The sequence below is a fragment of the Papaver somniferum genome, unplaced genomic scaffold (genome assembly GCF_003573695.1).
Source record: "Papaver somniferum cultivar HN1 unplaced genomic scaffold, ASM357369v1 unplaced-scaffold_81, whole genome shotgun sequence".
Lineage (NCBI taxonomy): Eukaryota > Viridiplantae > Streptophyta > Magnoliopsida > Ranunculales > Papaveraceae > Papaver > Papaver somniferum.
In genome coordinates, this window is record NW_020651082.1 from 3,720,249 (window position 1) to 3,741,399 (window position 21,151).

Consider the following 21,151-nt stretch of genomic DNA (forward strand, 5'->3'; position numbering starts at 1 on the left):
ACCAGTAATGGGGTGCGATTAGCAGTTGGCTCCCTGGGGTGCCCCTTATCAGTTAGGTGCCCCTTATCCAAAACTGAGAGTCCGAATAACATGTGTCCTCCGGGTGCCTATACCAACTTTTCGAGCCGAATTTTCCAAAAATGTTTATTTTCCAAAAATACCTACAAACACATAAAACACCATAATAAGTAGAAAATCGAGTACCAACAATACTGAAAATTGAGGACAATTCGGTCACAAAAATGTGTCTATCAAATACCCCAAACTTATTATTTGCTAGTCCTCGAGCAAATCTAATCTAGAAAAATAAAAATGACTACACTTAGCACGTGCAACAAGCCGTTAAACCGCTAGGTGGCCCTAGCGGTGGAGTGTTGTCTCCGGAGGGTTTACCAGAGGTGTATCCACAAAACCTTTACTCCGGACCCTAGCTATCTACGCAAAACCTTGGAAGGCACTAAAGAATCTCCTTGGTTGACATACTCTCATTGACTACAGGAGGAAGTACCCTGATGCGAAATTCCAATTGTTGTACACGAGTTTGCACTCAAGCATACTAAAATTCATATAAGTGACAGAGCTCTACTCAAATAGTTTCTGTACCGGAGTCAACCAATCACATGGAAAGATTAAGAAGATGGATGTAGAGAAAAACATAGATGGTTTTGATGTTGACTAAGGTGAACCTATCCTAATGGACTGAGATACCGGTCTGACTAATATCAACACAGCTGGCATATACAAGGGAACCAGCGGGTGATAATCCTAACTCTAGTTCAACAAAACTGGCATATACATGGGCTCCAGTGGTCGACTTTATTGAATTTATTCCGGTTGGTCTGATGGTCTGGTCTTTTTTTTTTTTTTTGTATCTCAATCACTTTATTTCACCCAATCACTTATAAGAAAATAAAAATAGAAGGTAAAAAGGACTCAACGAGATATGGCGAAACTACCATGTTTTTTTTTTAAATTCTAACACCTGAGCTCTATGCTTTTATGAATAGACTCTTTAGATGTTTCCATCTAATAAGATTGGTTCCTCAACTCCTATAACCAATATGCTTCCATCCACTTAGATTGGTTAGTACCATCCTTAATAAACATAAATTTCTAAGCTCTGGAGTTTATTTATTGCAACTAAAAAGTTTCTCCCATACCCCCAAACTTAAATATAACATTGTCCTCAATGTTCTAAAGATAAAATTAAAAGCATATGAACAAGGAGAAACTGTTACCATTTGAAGCAAAAGAGTTAAGGAAAGATATTACCGTATTGCATGAGATTGGGTTACCTCCCAAGACGTGCTAAGTTTAAGGTCTTCAGCCAGACATCGGAAGGAATTAATCACCTCATAGAATCATAAAGCAGTAGCCGGAATAACTGTGGGTCATATGGATCAAAAAGTGCTAACCACAAGAAGAAGAAACTACAACAATCCAAGAAGACATCGAACATACCCTTGTTTGAGACAACTGCATCTAGTTTTGGTTCAGGTTCAGGCTCTATAAAAGGGTCTAAATAAAAAGATTTCATTGGTTAGATTTCCTCAAAGGCATTCTGAAGATCAGGCTGAAGAGTCTGGAAATACTCAATTAAGAACTTAGAAGCACATAACAAAATCCTGAATAATTGGGGATCCTCTAAGTCAATCATATTTGACTCACACAGCTGATCACAGTGAAAGAGGTGGTCTCCCTTAAGAAAATGTGTCGACCCTATTTTCCTAAAGTAATTAGGTTTAGTCTCAAAACTTAATAACTGACACATCTGAAAATCATATGTTCCCACAATTGGAAGAAAAGTTTTTGATGGGAAAACAAAGTCAAACTTGGTATCATAGCCTGGGTTAACCACATCAACCAGAGGATGGGTTTCTAACAACTGACCTCTCTTATGGACACAACTAGGTTCAGGAAAAAGTTTATGAAGATAATCTTGTGAGATGGTTGAGGCACAAATGTCAAGTCCTACACGAGGGAACTTTATAAGAGTTAAAGGTAATGCACCAGGAAAGTGATAATCACCCTCAAACTTAGAGCTTTCAGTGTCTCTAGGTAGACTAGTCACAATTTCCCTAATTTCTAAATCATTAGATTCCTGAAAATGGTCAATTGATTCTTCTAAGTTGTAATCAGGTGCATCCTCACTCATTTTTACGAGTTCACTTTCTTTGTCTAAGACTGTTGTTTCTAAATCGCTAGACTCAAAATAAACTCGTTCCTCTAAACCATCATTGGCTTCGTAATCAAAAGGAAGTACAACTTCATATAAAACGGTATTATCTCTAGTCAAATCCCCATCCTTTTGAATAGGTGGATAATAATTAAAATTATCGGGATTTGAACCAAAAATATCATTATCATTATCAAGCTCAATAGGAGTAACAAATTCCTGATCACCATGCCTAAATACTTCAGATTCTTCATCAACATTGTCCACATCATACTCATCATTATCATAACATGGAAATGGCTGAACCTCATCTATACAAGGAGTGTCACCAATTCTAACCTCGATATCTTGATTATGCAAATAATTATCCTCATTTTCAAGAGTATTATTCGATACACTATATTGGAAATTCAAGTCATTTCGAGCAATACTTTCGTTCGTCTCTAACTCAAGTCTACGTGTCGACTCAACTATCCTCTCAAGGGTCTCTTCTAAAGAAAGCTCCGTAAGTGATGGATCTAAGTTTTCACTTAACCTATTGATGATATCTTCCAAAGAAGATTCAGTCGTCGCTGCAGTTCTTTCGTCCATAACTACGTTGTTCACCTCATCTAATTTGTATGTCAATTCAGCTAACTTACATGATGACTCAGCTAAATTCCTAAGAGACTCTTCTAGAGAAGGAATAGGAACTTAAGGATCATAAAAAGGACTACATTTCAATAATTTGATTGTATCCTCTAAAGACAAAGAACTAGTATTATAATCTTCTTTCTCGTATGACCGATGCGCGTGTGGATAGTAATTGGGCTCACCATGGTATGACCCAAAACCTTGAAAAGGTTGGCGTGCCCAACCACTATTCACACTATGATCATAAAAAGAGTAATGTCCATGTCGTTCAGTTGGATAATCATTGTATTGGCTATACCAGTTCGACATCCTAACTGCAAAGGAATTCTAAACAAGCACAAACAAGGCTGACTCGACCACAACAAGACTATTTTATCTAGCAAACAAAAAACATGATGGCTCCACTTAGATTATTTATAAACTAGCTTATATTCTTTCGAAAAGGAATTCGTTACAATCTGAGCAAACCTCTCTGGAATCAATCCAAGTTAAGGTAAGTTGAATAGAGACGAGGGAAGCTCAGTGGAGCTTTGATATCCAAGGCCTCATCGGCGTTACAAGGCGGCGTATTCAACTCACAGTAACCATCATGAACTTCAAAGTATGCTCAAAAGAGTAACCAATATTTTTCGAACGACTTTCCTAATAAGCTCGTCACCCTATCGGTCTCGTTCGAGTCCAAATTTTAAGGCTTAGGTTCGCGTAGGTTACGTGTTCCTAAGGCGGGCAAGAAGGAAACGGTGATGAAATCCGAGTCCTTATCTTTATTTGGCCATGCCTTTACCTTTACTATAAAATTAAATCCGATTTCAGGTCCTCAACTTATATGCATACGAAATCATCTAGTAAACCCGCTGACAGGGGATTCGCGGGTGTTTAGAATTCTTACCTCCCGTTCCAGACGGGGGATGAACCGTTGAAGTCGACTCATGCCACGACTCCTATGTCATGTACGAACCCGAGGGTTAGGAAATTATAAAATAGTTCCCATAATTAGGAATTATCTCATAAAAACTAAATAACTATTGAAAGTGTGAGCAACCTCAACTTCATGGTTATGTGTTCTGTGATGCTACTCTAGACGTGTTGATTATAATTTATCTATTTTTGTTGGAAACTTAGAGGTTTGAGGCAGTACACCCTGTCCTAAGAGAGGTGGCTCTTGCTGGTTCTGTTCACCTGGATGCAAAGCAAGAAGCAAGTTACCCAAAAAAATATTTACTTTCTTGCTCAAAACTGTAGGAAAGAGTGAGTTAAATTGTCTCGCTTAGATTACTTACTTTCAATAGGTTACACACTTCACTATCCGGATATCTGCATAATGTGCTTGGGCTTTGATCATTTTTGTTACATAGGTGCTCCTGAATTATCTAAAGAAGCTGTTGGTGTTTGCTTATGGTCGTTGAGTCAAAACACAGATATTTACAAATACTGGTAAGGAATTCTTGTTGCTCCTACAGTTTGTATCAATTTGCTGATCGAATTTTATATAGTGGTAAGAAGGTTGTCGTTCACTCGGACTTTGTTGAGATTGATTATAGGCTTAAATACTAAAAATAAGAAAATATATACAAACAATGTCACAGGATGAAGAATTTACTGGGACTCAGGATTTCACTGTTTTTCATATTCAAGTGGTTCAAAAATTAATCCTAGACAATTTTAGCTCAAAATAAAAGAAATATTAACTCTATTCTTTGCCAAAGTAGATTTCATAAAACATTAGTTATAAGTTGTGAGCATGACGCATCAAAAGTAATCAAAACTAAGTATGCGACATCAGACAAAATAACAAATAATTAATTGAAATCATAAAATAATTAAATTCTATGCACATAGTTATAAAAGAATTAATTTAATTTCCATATGGGTGAAAAACAACTCCCTCCATCGTCCCAGTGATGGGTTTAGCTTCTCATGATGCAAACACACTCAAAAAGATAATTCATTGCTCAAAGGGTGCTTACAAGGATGATAATATGGAAGAAAATAATTAAAAACGGGTTTTTAACACTTATACCCCATCGATGAGAAGTGATCTTCATCATTTATCTTTGTACAAATCATGTATTTACAAAGAATTCTAAAAAATGTGAACATGAAATAATGTCAGCGATCTCATCCTAAATTAGTAATTTGTTTTTAGGATTCTTTTCTGGAATGATTATTTTCGCCATATCTTCAACTGGACTAGACTCTTTTTAATGGTTTTCTTTTTATCTAGCTCTTTTATTTCATTAGGAAAATTAAATAGGATAATACATTGTTTCCATTACAATATTTATCCTAACAAGTGTCTAGTTTACCAAATCTTTGAAATGGAAACCAATGTTGCTAATCCCGTACCTTGAGGTTGTATCCACCAAATCTCTGATCCGCGGAAGTGGGCACGGATCACTCGGACATGCTTTATTTAAATCAGTAAAATTGATACAGAAACGAATTTTACCATTCTTCTTTGGAACGAGAACGACATTAGACAGACAGCGAGGATAATGTACCGGTCGAATAAAGCCTACTTCCAACAGCTTCTCGATTTCTACAGCAACTCTATATTTTTTGCTTTGTGCCATGTAAGGACCTCAAGCTCGTCAACGCTATTAAACCAGTCAAGAGACGATTAAGCTGCTAGTGACTCGATTATTTAGAGGTGAACCTTAATTATTAGAAATTAATATAACAATGATTTGGATATGAGACTAGTATTATTGGATAGATCTCGAAAAGCTACACGAAATGGACTACTCGAACGCGTCAATCGGACACCGAACGAGAAAGATATCACACTCGGAAATTTTAGTGCCAAAGTTTGACTTTTGATCGTTGACCGCTACCTTGCCCGTTGACTATAGTTGACCGAACCTCTAAAATTCAATGTACCTGTGTAGTAATAAATTATCCCTTAGTAGTTATCTGGATGGTACATAGTAAAGTCTTAAAAAAGGTTTCAAATATATAGTTTTGAATTTGAGATTTGTGGAAGACTTATCTTTTCATTTTGAGCCCTCCTGTTTCACCTAGTTGATGTATTATCGAGCAAAGGAGTGAGTGACAGACAGATCTTGAGAGTAGGAGTTGTTGAGTGTAGTTATTTTGTAGGAAATAAAAAGGGTGTAGTTATTTTGTAGGAAATAAAAAGGGGGACCTTGAGAGACAATGAAAGTTTTGATTTTGGTGAGATATGAGGGTGGTGTAATGACCCGTCCCTCTACCGATACTGTCTCCACTTAGCCACTGTGGTTATCCAACAGTGTGGAGTTTTCAACGGGCATCGCTGCGGTAATCCGCGGAAACTTCCCGGATGGTCACCCATCCCTGGATTACTCCTTGATGAGTGCCAAATAATGTATATATTTATCCCTTTTTGTTGGCATTTAACTCATCTTTTGTGCAGTAATTCTACATTTTATCCCATATTCTGTATTTTCATTGTTTTCAAGAATAAATATTTTTCTTAATTAATTTTGCATTTTTAGGTAATAAATAAAGTCTGGATGACTTGCGGAGCAAAAAGAGCAGAAAAGTAGTGAAAAGCCGGGAGAAATCACGCAAGGAAGCCGCGAAGAATGGTGCGCACAACCTCATTTTCTACACACAAAAACGCCTCCGTTCTCAGCCATCAGATCAGTTCTCAGAAGCATCCGATGGTCGCTCCTTCATAGAGCTTCAAAATCTGAAGTCTCTGCCAAGCACCACAGCGCTGAAATTCCAAGCCTTCAGATTAGATGGTAGTTGAATCCAACGGTTGCTCCCTTGCTGTTCATCAAAGTTTGATATCTCCGCCTTACACTACAGCACCTAACCTAATCTAGCACCGTTCGTTTCGTTGTATCCCTTCATCCGACGGTCGCTCCTCGCTTGCCTCCGCATCACCGTCCGATCTACCTACCAGATCCACATCTCACGGCTTAGTCTCGCTAAACATCAAAAATCGCTGCACCCGCCTCACACCCGAGCAACCTAACCCTATACCCATCGCCAAACACTCCCCTCCTTCTTTCCATCGACTTCTTCTTTCCTTCTCCTCTGCAACTGCTCCACCACCATCACCCTGCAACAGCCATCTCTACCACCTAACCGCCACCAAATTATCTAACCACCACAGCCCACTCTCACCACCTAACTCGTATGATGATTTTCAATCATCTTCATCAATTCCACACGCCACTGAGGTCGAGTGATTTTGATGAAAGTGATTGCATGTCTTCAAATAACGACAGCAAGGCTATGGAGAGGTAGAGGAGTACAAATGGAAGCATGGGTCGAGAAGAATTGGGAGTTATCACATCAAATTAGGTAAAAAAATCAAACCCTAGGTCTGTAAAGTTAGGGTTTTTAATTTAGGGTTCATAGGTTTTTTTTTTGTATAAATTGAACACAAGGGTGTCGAATAGAGAGTGTTCTTGGACTAGCCAAGTAACCACCCAATTTGGGTTAGGTTCACTTCTAATTTCTAATTTTTAATTTCAAAATCAATTTAGGGTTTATGTTTCAATTTAATTTTCAATTTCAATTTCACTGCATATGTTAAGGTGCTGTGCTCCTGTTTAATCATGTATTTGTTTTACTCTTAATATCCTGTTTTGATGTTCATGTTTGTTGTGCAAGCCCCTGTTAATGTGCATGTTTGAATTTCCTGTTTTAATCTTCATGTTAGTGCCATGTTTAGTTCCATGTAATGTTAATATATCTGTTTTGTGATACATGTGAAATGCTGGAATAGCCAGTGTCCAGAACTATGTTCTGTTAATGTTTTTTTCTCTTCATGTGTGTTGTTAAAATTGTTCTGTTAAAATTGTTGCTCCTGTTTAATCATGTGTTCTTTTAAAATTGTTGTTCATGTTAATGTGTGTTGTTTACATGTGTGTTACTGTTTTGCATTCTAGATGTTTGTTCCTTCATTGCTCAACTGTTGTTTTAATTCACTGTTAGTTTAATGGAATGTTAGGCTAAAACCTTTGATGCATTGTGTTGATTGAGTAGTGGGGAGAAACTAGTGCTCACCAGTGACAATGAGCAAGCTAGTTCTCTTCCCACTCTAGATGAATGCCTTAGCCTTGCTCTGTTAGCTTCACCACCTCCCTTGCCCTTGGCTTAGGCCTTGGTTCATTTTGCATTGTTCTCTGCTTGTTTAGTCATTGTCTTGTAAATTTTCTCCATTGTCTTTCCTGTTAACTGCCTTTGTTCTTCATTGCCTTGTTTTGCCCTGTTGTTGCCTCTCTTGCACTTGCCTTGCACTGCTGCTGTGCACTTGCCTTGCTGCATTGCACTGTTTTCTTCCCCTGCTGCTACTTCTTCTCCTGTTGCTGCCACTCCACTTCTCCTGCCAGGCCCAGCCTTGTTAGCTGCTACTGCTCCAAACTCAACCAAAGGCCCAGAAATAGGTTCAGAACAAGAAAAGGCCTAGTTCTCTGTCAAGGGTACTCAAAGCCCATTGACACTCCAATCCCAAGTTCATTATTAAGGCCCAGTTCATTGTTACCAAGCCCAGGTTTGAACCAAAAGTTGAAGCCCAGTTCGTTAAGGCTCAAGGCCCAATTCAGTCAACTGTGGGCTTAATCAAAAGCCTAATTCAGAGACCAAAGCCCAAGTTCTCAGTTCATCATTCAAAGGCCCAAAGCCTAGTGCACTTCAAGACCAACTAAGCCCAAAGCACAATCATAACCCATTGGTTACCAAAATCCATTGGTACCCAAAGCCCAACAATAGCAACTAGAACTCAAAATAGCTAGAAACAACAAAACACTCCCAATCTCTGTGGATCGACCCGTACTTTCACGAGCTACAACCGACGACCGTGCACTTGCGGTATTACTGTAGGCCCGTTTCATTACGCTTCATTTTTATATACCCATCTTTGAGGCCTACCAAGTTTTTAGCGCCGTTGCCGGGGATAATTTTTAGGACCTTTTAGGAGCCTACCAAGTTTTTGGCGCCGCTGCCGGGGATTGGTGCTGTGTTTTTCTTGTTGTTTTATTAGCTATTTTTGCATTTCACTGCATAGCATTTGCATCTGCATCTGCTTCACTTCATTTGCTGTTGGACCTGCTGTTCTGAACCTGTTTTTCCTCTGCTGGGACGCCACCAAGGAAAAGAACCAAAACCCAACTGGGTTTTTGCAACAATATCAGAGCAGCTGGGCTGTGCTTAAAAGGTAACCCATTTAAGAGAACCCGAATTGTGGGCTTCCAATTTTTTTAATTGTGGGCATGTAATATTAAAGCCAATTTTTGGGCTTCTCTTATTTTCTGTTGGGTTTGTAATAATTTATTTGTGGGCTTGTTTGTTTAATTTGTGGGCTTGTATTTAATTTTTGTGAGCTTGTTTAATTTGGACTTGTATTTTGTATTCTGGGTTTTTAAACCCAGCTGAGCTTGTAACCGATCACGCTAGTTGAACTCGTTAGTGGGCCGAGTACCCTAATTCTAGGCCGAGATTTTGGACTCAGTTCCACCAAAAGTTTTCAACCAAGCGGAACCAAAGCAAACACAAGACCAACAGTGGGCGTGCTCCCATTCAAAAAAACCAAATTTTATTTTCTTTTTCAAAAAAAAAAAAAAAAAAAAAAAAAAAAAAAAAAAAAACCAAAATTTTCTTTTGCTCCCATTCAAAAACCAAATTTTATTTTCTTTGTTAAAAAAAAAAAAAAAAAGTTTTATTTTTCTCCCATTTAAGTCCAATTTTAATGTTTTGAAACTTTCTATGTCTCTACACTTTTTCTTTTGGGTTGATCCTCAACTCTTTAGACTTTTGGTGTATGGTGAATTTTTGTATATAATCCAGTAGATAAAATTTCTTAAAAACCCTTTTGTTCCTTTTGTATATATTTTGCTAATCCAATATGATCTCGGCTGAAATATGTTGGATTTTTGCCTTGATTAACGGAGTTTTAATTCTGCTTTCGCCGAAATCGGGTATTCTCTCTCCTTTTACTCTACTCAGCATGTCCCTTTCCATATGTTGCATTTTAATTCTTTCCATATTTTGAAACATTGAGGACAATGTTTAGTTTAGGTTTGGGGGTATAGAGTAGATGCCACGATAATATGCTATAATTGAAAACGAACTCCTTCTTCTTTTTGAAAAAAATTGAAAAATTCCAAAAAAAAATTAAAAAATCAAAATTAAAAAAAATTAAAAAAATTGAAAAAAATCATAAAAATGGAGCTCATTTACCTTGAAATGTTGACTCTTGTGCAAATATGTATTTTTATTATGAGTCTTAGTCTAGATATTTAGGCACCCTGATTCTAGCACAATTCACATAGTGATAAGAAATTTGCACGCGCACGATCTACCAATACATGTATGGCCTCGATCTTCAAGGTGTTTGATAGGAAGTTACGATTGCCAATCACTTTAGAATACTGAACGAAACTTGACTAGCCTGTTCTTTGGTTGGTTGGGATAGAAGGTGGAGGTTACATTAAGAAAGACAACCATCGAATTTAACTGGGTGCATCAAAAAGGGCTACCTCTTGCAAAGTGTCATGTAATCTTTTGTTTCCTTTTGTATATGTATCAAAAGTGTTTCCTGATTTCAAAAAAAAAAAAAAAAAAAACGATGTATATATTCAGAAAAAAAAAAAGAAGAGAAAAAAATATATCAGAAAAATACAAAAAAAATCAAGTACTTATCAATTCCATCATCTCTTGTTCCAAAAATAAAAGAGAATAGTCAATGTAAATAAGAGTCATGTAAATAGTCATTTTGTTGTTTCATTGTAATAAGCAAGGAGGGTGTATGCCATTGATGTACAACGCGAGTAATTGTGAAATACCTCCAACTCATTCACAATTCTCGTAAAGTCGGGACAGCTAGCTAGATTTCGACCTTGGTTCTTAGCCTGAGAAACTATCTCTTGGTGATTAGTAGTCATAACTTCAGATCTTTCTTTACACATGTGTAGATACACTTTACACTCTTATCACATGTCTTTTTTTGTTATCAGTGCTAGGATTGTGCCTTAGATAGCTAGATTGACATCTCCATTTTGCTGTGAGCTTAAACTGACTTGCACATGTCACATTTGATGGAATCTGAGCTCATATTTTGTCCTTAGGTTTTGTAGGCACACCTCTGGTAAACCTTCACGAGACTTCACTCGTCCACTAGGGACACTTAGTGGTTTAAAAGGCTTAGTGCATACGCTAAATGCATTCGAGAGACCAGCGACAGTGGTATAGTTAGGATTCCCTTAGTTTTGTTTTACTTGAGGACAAGTAAAATTCAGGTTTGGGGGTATTTGATGAGTGCCAAATAATGTATATATTTATCCCTTTTTGTTGGCATTTAACTCATCTTTTGTGCAGTAATTCTACATTTTATCCCATATTCTGTATTTTCATTGTTTTCAAGAATAAATATTTTTCTTAATTAATTTTGCATTTTTAGGTAATAAATAAAGTCTGGATGACTTGCGGAGCAAAAAGAGCAGAAAAGTAGTGAAAAGCCGGGAGAAATCACGCAAGGAAGCCGCGAAGAATGGTGCGCACAACCTCATTTTCTACACACAAAAACGCCTCCGTTCTCAGCCATCAGATCAGTTCTCAGAAGCATCCGATGGTCGCTCCTTCATAGAGCTTCAAAATCTGAAGTCTCTGTCAAGCACCACAGCGCTGAAATTCCAAGCCTTCAGATTAGATGGTAGTTGAATCCAACGGTTGCTCCCTTGTTGTTCATCAAAGTTTGATATCTCCGCCTTACACTACAGCACCTAACCTAATCTAGCACCGTCCGTTTCGTTGTATCCCTTCATCCGACGGTCGCTCCTCGCTTGCCTCCGCATCACCGTCCGATCTACCTACCAGATCCACATCTCACGGCTTAGTCTCGCTAAACATCAAAAATCGCTGCACCCGCCTCACACCCGAGCAACCTAACCCTATACCCATCGCCAAACACTCCCCTCCTTCTTTCCATCGACTTCTTCCTTCCTTCTCCTCTGCAACTGCTCCACCACCATCACCCTGCAACAGCCATCTCTACCACCTAACCGCCACCAAATTATCTAACCACCACAGCCCACTCTCACCACCTAACTCGTATGATGATTTTCAATCATCTTCATCAATTCCACACGCCACTGAGTTCGAGTGATTTTGATGAAAGTGATTGCATGTCTTCAAATAACGACAGCAAGGCTATGGAGAGGTAGAGGAGTACAAATGGAAGCATGGGTCGAGAAGAATTGGGAGTTATCACATCAAATTAGGTAAAAAAAATCAAACCCTAGGTCTGTAAAGTTAGGGTTTTTAATTTAGGGTTCATAGGTTTTTTTTTTTTGTATAAATTGAACACAAGGGTGTCGAATAGAGGGTGTTCTTGGACTATCCAAGTAACCACCCAATTTGGGTTAGGTTCACTTCTAATTTCTAATTTTTAATTTCAAAATCAATTTAGGGTTTATGTTTCAATTTAATTTTCAATTTCAATTTCACTGCATATGTTAAGGTGCTGTGCTCCTGTTTAATCATGTATTTGTTTTACTCTTAATATCCTGTTTTGATGTTCATGTTTGTTGTGCAAGCCCCTGTTAATGTGCATGTTTGAATTTCCTGTTTTAATCTTCATGTTAGTGCCATGTTTAGTTCCATGTAATGTTAATATATCTGTTTTGTGATACATGTGAAATGCTGGAATAGCCAGTGTCCAGAACTATGTTCTGTTAATGTTTTTTTCTCTTCATGTGTGTTGTTAAAATTGTTCTGTTAAAATTGTTGCTCCTGTTTAATCATGTGTTCTGTTAAAATTGTTGTTCATGTTAATGTGTGTTGTTTACATGTGTGTTACTGTTTTGCATTCTAGATGTTTGTTCCTTCATTGCTCAACTGTTGTTTTAATTTACTGTTAGTTTAATGGAATGTTAGGCTAAAACCTTTGATGCATTGTGTTGATTGAGTAGTGGGGAGAAACTAGTGCTCACCAGTGACAATGAGCAAGCTAGTTCTCTTCCCACTCTAGATGAATGCCTTAGCCTTGCTCTGTTAGCTTCACCATCTCCCTTGCCCTTGGCTTAGGCCTTGGTTCATTTTGCATTGTTCTCTGCTTGTTTAGTCATTGTCTTGTAAATTTTCTCCATTGTCTTTCCTGTTAACTGCCTTTGTTCTTCATTGCCTTGTTTTGCCCTGTTGTTGCCTCTCTTGCACTTGCCTTGCACTGCTGCTGTGCACTTGCCTTGCTGCATTGCACTGCTGTATTGCACTGTTTTCTTCCCTGCTGCTACTTCTTCTTCTGTTGCTGCCACTCCACTTCTCCTGCCAGGCCCAACCTTGTTAGCTGCTACTGCTCCAAACTCAACCAAAGGCCCAGAAATAGGTTCAGAACAAGAAAAGGCCTAGTTCTCTGTCAAGGGTACTCAAAGCCCATTGACACTCCAAGCCCAAGTTCATTATTGAGGCCCAGTTCATTGTTACCAAGCCCAGGTTTGAACCAAAAGTTGAAGCCCAGTTCGTTAAGGCTCAAGGCCCAATTCAGTCAACTGTGGGCTTAATCAAAAGCCTAATTCAGAGACCAAAGCCCAAGTTCTCAGTTCATCATTCAAAGGCCCAAAGCCTAGTGCACTTCAAGACCAACTAAGCCCAAAGCACAATCATAACCCATTGGTTACCAAAATCCATTGGTACCCAAAGCCCAACAATAGCAACTAGAACCCAAAATAGCTAGAAACAACAAAACACTCCCAATCTCTGTGGATCGACCCGTACTTGCACGAGCTACAACCGACGACCGTGCACTTGCGGTATTACTGTAGGCCCGTTTCATTACGCTTCATTTTTATATACCCATCTTTGAGGCCTACCACTCCTGCCCGAGCACGCTTAACTGCAGAGTTTTCTATCAACTCTCTAGCCAATTGTACTAAAAAGGCCTCGATATAATATAGACGTTCCCTGCCTCTCGTGAGACCAGTATCTGGCTAACATCCCAGCATACTCTCCCACCCGAGCACAATCGAACGACCCCTAGTTGTATCTCAACTAACACCGATATTGTTCCCACTTACCCACTGCGGTTATCCAGCAGTGTGGGATTTTTAACGACACTACTGCGGATATCCAGCAGCAGCTTCCAGAGATGTCACCCATCCTGTGACTCTGTCTGAGCACACTTAACTGAGAAGTTTTTCCCACAACTCAGTCAAGTGAACCCATCAGGCCTCGGTGTTAGGAAAGGACAAACCGTTACCAATATTCTATTCCATCAGCGAACCGTAGCCGAAATCTGGGTATTACAGGTGGTGTGTCTAGTATTTGCGCGATTGTAAGCTAGTAACAAATAAAAGGGAAGGAGAAATCAGTGAGGTATAAGTATTCTATCTAGCTAGATAGAATGAGAATTTGGTTGATGAGGAAATAGTTAAGTTGATGGTGTTAGTAAAGTAGTAATAATGGTTCATAAGAGGGTGAGAATGATTATCTTTGTACAAATCATGTATTTACAAAGAATCCTAAAAACAGGAGCATATACCATATGTAAATACATTATCTCATTTGTCACCATGAAGTACAGGATAAATGACGCTAACATATGTTAGCACCTCTAAGATATTAGTTTTTAGAAATCGACTTATTGTGTCCATGATTGCCTCATTTTCGCAGTGATTTATCTCACATATTGAAATCGTGGGTTTTCTCCATCAGGTACGGAGTCAACATCCATTCCTTCGTCTTCGATCATCGGTCGTTTTTCGCTTCTCCGATTATTCAGATCTAGGGTTCTGTCACGAACATGATCTCGATCTCGACCACGATCTGGGGTTCTGTCACGAACACGATCTCGATCTCGACCATGATCTGGGGTTCTATCATGAACACGATCTCGACCCTGTCTGTTTCCTGTAGGAACTGCAGGTGCTTATTGGATTGAGTGTCGAGGATTGTTAGCAGAAACGATCTTTCGTGGAGTCTGTCTAACTTTTGTCGTAATATCGATTCGGGAAAAACACGATAGCTTTTTTCGAATCCCCTTAGTTCGGAGCCAATGTTAGGATGGTAAAATATTTCACCTCCAAACATGAATCTGATGATGATGTTGATATTGATCGAACTACTATCTTTCTCTTCACGTGAACAGTGTTGGGGGGGTACCTGCAAAAAAAACCTCTGATGCTTAATCTAGCTAGAGTTTTTCATAGGAGTTTTAGTAGGGAAGATTGCATACCTCTTTAGGGTTGTGAACCCATTTATTTATATCTTTCCAATCAAGGTCTTCCCCTAATTTCGAGGTAAGAGGTGAGCATAAATTGTATTAACTCCCCTGCATGCCTCCTGGCATCAATTGTATTATTTTATTTTATTTTACTGAGTATAGATTTATTTTTAGGATTCTATACCATTAGCGGTCTCAAAAAATATTTAAATAGGCTTCTACATGATAAATTATAGATGATGAAGACGATTTTATTTTTTTTGGATAAAGACAACTTTAGGACCGTTGTGAACATGAAATCATAATAGGGCCAACGACGAAATCATGAAATAAAGTTAGCGGAAAATGATGAAGACCAAATTAGTAATTGGATGGAACTTAATCATGTATTTGGTTATACCCCATCGATGCAGAGGAATCGAGGCGAATCCGGAGCAAATAAGAGCCATCATAGAGATGTCATCCCCAAAAATGAAGAAGGAGGTCCAGAAACTAGCGGGACAATTAACATCTTTAAATCGTTTCATTTCACGCTCATAGGATCGATTCAAACCAGTATTTGACGTTTAGAAGAAAGTAGTGAATTTTGGTTGGACAGATGAGCGCGAAAGATCTTTAGATGAATTCAAACAATATTTATCAACTCCTCCAGTGTTGGTGAGTCCAAAAACTGAGCAACCAATCAGAGTTTATCTAGCAGCGACGGAGAACGCTGTAAGCGCAATGTTGTTTGTTACCGATCCACATGAAAATCCTTTTTACTTCGTCAATAAATCTTTGACGCGGGCGGAAACACGGTAATTTTTTTTTTGAAAAGATAGCACTTGAACTATTGCATGCATCTCGTCGCCTCAAACCATATTTCCAAGGGAGACAGATCGTAGTCAACTCTGAATATCCGCTGAAGAGAATCCTGGAACGTGCTCATGATTCCAGCCGACTAGCCATATGGTCGAATTTTCTGAGGGCGTATGAAATCAAGTACGAAACCAGAACTGCAGAGAAGGGACATGCTGTGGCTGCACTGTTAGTAGATTTTTCTGTGGACAACATCGAAACAGTTATCGAAGAAGAAGAGGAGTTGTTGAACAAACCCATAGAGTCAACCACTAATCAGACTGGGGGAGAGTCCATAATGGAGGTTGATACACCTGAGACACTATGGACTGTGTTTACTGATGGGTCATCAAATGTTGGTGGAGCTGGAGTTAGATGTGTCATCCTTACTCCCAAAGGTTCAAGGATCGCGAAACCGAATAGATTAGGCTTTCGAGCATCAAACAATGAAGATGAATATGAAGCAGTAATTATCGGTTTAAAAGATGTCAAACAGTTCGATGCGAAGAGCGTGAAGATGATAACTGATTCTATGCTAGTAGTTAACCAGTTTCTAGGGACCTACAGAGCCAAGGAAGAGAGGATGGCCTTATATTTAGATCGTATGAGAGAGCTGGTAAATGAATTCGACCAATTCTCTATTGGGCAGCGGTCACGGTTGGAAAACAGGCACGCAGACGCTTTAGCGTATCTATCTTCCGCAGTCGATACGGATACCACCCATTTTGTTGTAGTGGATTTCCAAGAGTTACCTAGCATATCCGACAGCCAATTTGTTATGGATCTCGAACACGCTAGTGGGGGCGAGAGGATAACTACATCAGCACAGGAAGATATCGAAAACATTGACAACAATATGGATTGACAGTCCAGTGATAGACGATTCAGGCAATCCTGTTGAAAACGCTTCAGACTGGTGTCAACCTTATATTAGGTATTTGACAACCAGTGAACTCCCAAAAGATGAGCAACTCGCTTCAAAAGTGAAAAAGAATACATGGAGATATGCATTGATCGAAGGATAGTTATTCTGCAAACCTGTAGCTTTAGAGCCATTTTTGCGATGCATATCAGCCGAAGAAGGACAACAGATATTTGCGGAGGCTCATGAAGGAATATGTGGCAACCATTCTGGAGGGCGCAGTCTCGCGCACAGGATACTTACCCAGGGGTACATCTGGACATACATGCAGAAAGATGCTAAAGAATACGCGAAGAAATGTGTGCCATGACGATAGCATCCTCCAATTCCTAAAAGGACCGCCAAGGAATTGCATCCAGTTTTAAGTCCCTGGACGTTCGCTAAGTGGGGACTAGACGTCGTCGGACCACTCCTCCCAGCTCATGGAGGAGTGAAATATGTACTGTCCGCTAATGATTATTTTACAAAATGGGTTGAGGCAATGGCATTGGTACATGTTACTGTATACGACGTAAAAAAAAGTTCATATGGGAGAACATCGTCTGAAGATTTGGAATCCCACACGAGTTGGTGTCAAACACTGGAAAGCAGTTTGATTCCGGAGTGATCAAACAATTCTGAGAGAACCTAAGCATTCGCCACAAATTTTCTGCTCCATATTATTTTCAAAGCAATGGGCAGGTAGAATCAACAAATCGTGTTATTATGGACAACCTCAAGAAAAGACTGGAGAACGCGAATGGAAAGTGGACAGAGGAGTTCCCGGGAGTCTTATGGTCTTACCGTACAACACCGATAAAATCTAATGGATTCTCCCCATCCACACTGGCTTATAAACAGATGAATTAATACACATTGAGGTACACTTGAAGACTACCAAGACCCATTCTGTCGAATATGGAAACAATGAAAGCGTACTGGATTTAGATAAAGATCTGTTGGAAGAACAAAGAGAAATAGCCTTGCAGCAATTGGTTCGATATGTGATGGTTTTTCAAATAGTGATTGTAGTAGTGGTAAAAACAGGGTCTTTTCAGACTTGTGAACAAAACAATTTTTTCTAGATTTAAATTAAACAGGCAACTAAATAAAATAATTCAAAGTTTTGGAGAAAAACACCAAGACTAGGATTCCACCAATGACCATTTTAATAGTAAACTCTAAATAGTTCTTATGCAATTTTATCTTTAAAATCAATTCTAATATTTGCCTCAAATAAGTTTTTGAAGTAATAATTGTAATTAAAAAGTATAAAACATCAAAAGTTACTAAAACCCAGCATGCTTCATCAAGTCAATTCACAATTACTCAATAAAAACTATTAATTCAATTTTAATTCGTGCAAATAATCAAATAATAATATTGCAAATAAATATAAAAATTAGAATTATACCAATAAATTACCAATGGCTTCCTCCGTCGTCTCGGCTAATGGGTTTAGCTCCTCATCCCAAAAACACACTCACAAGATAAATTCATGGCTAAAATAGATGTTTTTATTGATGATTATATGATGAAATAGGAATTAGCAACGCTGTAGTGGTGTTACAGCGCCACTGTTACAAAAGAGTATGGTAATTTAAGACTGTTGTAAACGATAACTATCTACTGCTGTGAAACAACGACAGTGGTATGAAAATAAGTCTGCTGAAGAACGACTGACTCTGCAAGTCTGTTCTTCGTGTTCTTCAGAAGCTTTAATGGCAGCAGCAGCAGCAGCGTTGTCTCCTCTATAATTGCTTCTCCTAGGCTCTCATCGACTCTAAACTCTCTCCTAAAGGTTTCTCCTCAAATCACGTCCAAAATTCGATCTTCAAATCTGCCAGACGCTGCATGCATTTTCCCGCCATTTTTTTAATTCAAAACGTGAAGAAGGTGGGTGCCCTTATCCTGTGCTGTTCTCCCTTTAGCAGCTGCCTGGAAATAGGTCCCCCCTTAGTAATTAGGTTACCCCTTATCCAAAATCAAGGGTCCGTATAGCAAGTGTCCTCTGAGGCATTTTCCGCACTTTTTTCGGGGTTCCTCCGGGGTATTTCTGGGATACTTCCGGTACACTTCTGAGGCGCTTCCGGTACGTTATCAACGGAGGTCCAGATGCCACATTTTTAGCCAAATTCGCCGCAAGAGATTATTTTCCAAAAACACCTACAAATACATAAAATAACCAAATAAGTACAATATCGAGTACTAACAATATATACAAATGAGCTATATTAGACACATAAATGCGTCTATCAAATACCCCCAAACTTATTATTTGCTAGTCCCGAGCAAATCAAATAGAAAATAAAATCCTAACTCACTGTCGCAGGCATCGTCGATTGCATTTAGCGTATGCAATAAGCCTTTAAACCCCTAGGTGGCCCTAGTGGCCGAGTTATAGTCTCGGGAGGGCTTACCAGAGATATACCCACAAAACCTTAATACTCCAGACCTTAGCTATCTACGCAAAACCTTGGAAGGCACCAAAGAATCTCCTTGGTTGGCATACTTATTGACTACAGGAAGAAGTACCCTGATGCGAAATTCCAATTATTGTACACGAGTTTGCACTCAAGCATACTAAAATTCATATAAAGTGACAGAGCTCTACTCAGATAGTTGCACTATGGACATCATATTCGGAGTCAAAACTAATCACATGGATAGATCAAGAAGATGGATATAGAAAATATAAATGGTTTTGATGTTTACTAAGTGAACGACGTTTCCCATATCTGTCTGAAGGCCTCCGCCAAAATGAACCTATCCTAATGGATTGAGATACTAGTCTGACTAACATCAACACACTGGCATATACAAGGGTACCAGTGGTCGATAACCTAACTCTAGGTCAACACAACTGGCATATACAAGGGTACCAGTGGTCGAATTTATTGAATTTATTCCTTTTGGTCAAATGGTCTGGTCTCAATTTCTTTTTCTTTTTTCTTTTTCTTTTTTTTTTTTTTTTTCATGGTATCTCAATCACTCTAATTCACCCTAGCATTGGTAACAACTTGAATCGTGGGCCCCACCTATCACTTAGAGAAACATAGTTTAAAAACAAAATAAAATAAAAATAGAAGTGAAAAGGACTCAACGAGATATGGTGAAACTATCATGTTATTTCTAACACCTGAGCTCTGTGCTTTTATGAATAGACTCTTTAGATGTTTCCATCTAATCAGATTGGTTCCTCAAACTCCTACAATCAAAATGCTTCCATCCACTTAGATTAGTTAGTGCAATCCTCAATAGGCATAAATTTCTAGGCTCTGGAGTTTATTTATTGCAAAAAAGCTACAAAAATGTTTCTTCCCCCCCCCCAAACTTAAATCTTACATTGTCCTCAATGTTCTAAGGATGAAAATAAAAGCATGAACAAGGAGAAACTATTACCACTGGAGGGAAAAGAAATAAGGAAGGATATTACCGTATCACATGAACGCGGGAGCCTCCCAGTAAATGCTAAATTTATAGTCATTAGCTAGACATCAAATACCTCAAAAAGAATTTTCACCTTCCAAAGTCGTATACCAATAGTCGAAATAATTGTGGGTCCATAAGACCAAATAGAACTGCCACAAATAGGAGACAAATGCTCAAGATCAGAAAAATGAGCAGATAGAGCACAACCTGATCTAAAGTTTCTCGCAAGACAACTGGATTTATCTGAGGTGCCCACTTGGGCTTCATATGAGTGTCTCGGCAAACAGATTCATCCGAAAAACGGGTCTCTAACATTGGATTTTCTCCTGGACATTATCAGGCGGATCAGGTTGTGGAGTCTGAATACACTCAAGCGATACCTCAGATGCACTAGGCTTGAGTCCCAAGTTAGGGACTTCTATTGGGGATAATTGACAATCTCTACCCCCAAACTTAGAATTTTGGGTGCCTCTACAATGACTAGTCACAATGTTCCTAATTTCTAGACCATCGGGTTCTTGAAAAAGGTCAATTGCTTTCTCTAAGTCATAATCAGGTGGTTCATCCTCAGCTTGCTTCATATCTTCTATGGTCCACTCTAAGGCTTCCTTATTTTCTTGAAGCACGGTCTCTGGACTACTTTCCTGATCACTATCCAAATCGGAGGCTATAATCACAGGGAAAGACTCGGGTGGGCCTAAAAATGTATAATTAGACTCCAACTCAGGAGGCTCTTTTAAATAAGGTATTAAGATAGACTCAGAAGCTAGTAATGGTTCGAACCTATCTTTCCATATATCAATATCTAACATAGGAACAGAATCCAACAGAGCATTTACTTGTTCAATGTTACTATCATCGTCGAAATCCAGGCTAAAATGGGATAAACAACTCTCCAATGTATTTTCCGGTACGATGTTTGAATGACTCCTGAACTAAGGTTCCTATCATGTTCACCTCTTCAATACATGTGCTATCTAGCTCAGAATGTAGCTTGTTTACATTAAAAATATTCAGCTCA